This window comes from Microtus ochrogaster, assembly GCF_000317375.1.
Source record: "Microtus ochrogaster isolate Prairie Vole_2 chromosome 14 unlocalized genomic scaffold, MicOch1.0 chr14_random_1, whole genome shotgun sequence".
Classification (NCBI taxonomy): domain Eukaryota; kingdom Metazoa; phylum Chordata; class Mammalia; order Rodentia; family Cricetidae; genus Microtus; species Microtus ochrogaster.
Window position 1 is genome coordinate 8478459 of NW_004949096.1, and position 2146 is coordinate 8480604.

Consider the following 2146-nt stretch of genomic DNA (forward strand, 5'->3'; position numbering starts at 1 on the left):
GGAGCCTGTCCTGGAACTAGCTCTTGTAGACCAGGCTGGTCTCGAACTCACAGAGATCCGCCTGCCTCTGCCTCCCAAGTGCTGGAATTAAAGGAAGAAGCCATTGGATCCCATTATAGATGGCTGAGAGACGCCATGTGGGTGCTGGGAACTGAACCTGAGTCCTCTGGGAAAGCAGTCAATGCTCTTAACCACTGAGCCACCTCTCCAGCCTGCCAAGTACATAGACTAAAATATAAGTTTAAATCACAGTTCTGTCACTAGAGTAAGCTTAGGCAAGTGAATCTCTCTGCCTCAGTTCCCACACTTGTAAAATACAAGTGATACTTGTATCTGTATCTTGAGATTGTTCTGGATGGTGTAAGAAGTGGATTACATGTTGTAACTCACACCTGTAATACTTGGGCAAGATAAACAAGAGAATCATGAATTCAAGGCCAGCCTTGATTTTTAAAGTGGGCTAGAACTCACAGGAACTATGGGAAACCCTGTCTCAAAAACAAAAACAAACAAAGAACAGAGGATAGATAAAAAAAATGTGCATATGGTGTATTTTTCTTGATCATAAAGAAGGATGAAATTCTTATTTGTTGGGAAATGGATTTCACTAGAGATAACGGTATTAAGTGGATTAACGTGGGCTCAGAAAAGTATTATGTATTTCTCTTATTTGTGGTTCCTATATTTTATACAAACATGTAAAATCATGCAAATGCATACATGACACAAAAGAAACTGTCTAGGGGAATGAGGGAGACTTACAGAAGTTGGGAGGAGCATGAAAAGGAAAGAAGAGGGACACAGATGAGAATTTATTCAATTTACAATGTATACTTATATTGAAGTATTGAAAATACAGAAAGAAATGGGCTAGGACACCTGGTCCATTACAAATGACTAACAAATGTGAGCATTGTTCTTGTTGTTGTAGTAGTAGTAATTATACTATATTATTATTACCATCACACATGGGAACTTGGGACAACATAAGCAACAACCTCAGACCTCCTTTTTCTTCACCTTATAGTATGGACCAGTAACTAAATATCCCTTTTTATCAGTGAATTCAGAAAAGCACTGCCTAAGCAGAACACACCCCAGCCCATCTGGCAAACCACCCTGTGTCCTATATTTTTCTGTACTTTTGGAAGGGTTTTCTTCTCCTAGAATACTGGCTTCTCCCATTCCTCACCTCCCGTGGCAGAAGAGTTCATTCACCTTTCTTAACTGAATCACAGCTTTAATAAAGCTATTGTATTTGACCACAGGCTTAAGAAACAGCAATATAACACAATACGAGAAGGTCATTAAAGTTCTATAAAGTAAGTGTTCTTGCTGCTCCTTCATTTCCAGTGTCCTGGAGCCTTAGATAAGGGATAAACATTTTTAATCAAAATCTAAATAACTGTAAATCTCACTTTTCATTTCATTTCAAGTATTTTTCCAGGTAAATATATGAGTATGTGATGTTTTCTAATTTCCTGTGTAGATCAGATGTACTAGATGTACTATAAAAGTTAGGGGCCGTTGCGCTGCTTCTCTCTCTCTCTCTCTCTCTCTCTCTCTCTCTCTCTCTCTCTCTCTCTCTCAGTTTTCAGGGCACTTTTGTGATTGCAATTCCAAGCAATTCTCCTCTCGGTGGTTAAGCTGTCAGAGAAGTGAGCCCAGAATGATTAAAATTCTAGAGACGGATTTGTAAAAGAAAAAAGTACTGGGAGGTTAAAAAAAATCACTGACTCCGGGGATAACCATTTAAGTAGCTCAGGGATGAAAACAAAACAGACATTAATTATATTATCTAAGGGCCACGGTCTACAAAAAAAATTAAAGGAAAATAGAGGCTTTTTCTTTTTCTGTGCCTTTTCTGCTCTTGCTTTGTGACAGCGATCAAGGACACAGCTCGGAAGTCCAGTGTTATGCCTGCCATTTGCTGGCTCTGTGAACAAGCAACTAAATGTTAACATAAAAAGATAATGATGTATGCCATGCGTTTGCATGCATGTCTGTGTATGTGTGGAAGCCAGAGAATGATTCAGAAGTCTTCCTCAATCATTTCCTATCTAATTTTTTTAATTCAACTTTATTTATTGTTACTGTGTGTAGGCCTGTTGATGTGGCAGTGCCACTGTAACTGAATGTGTAGAGG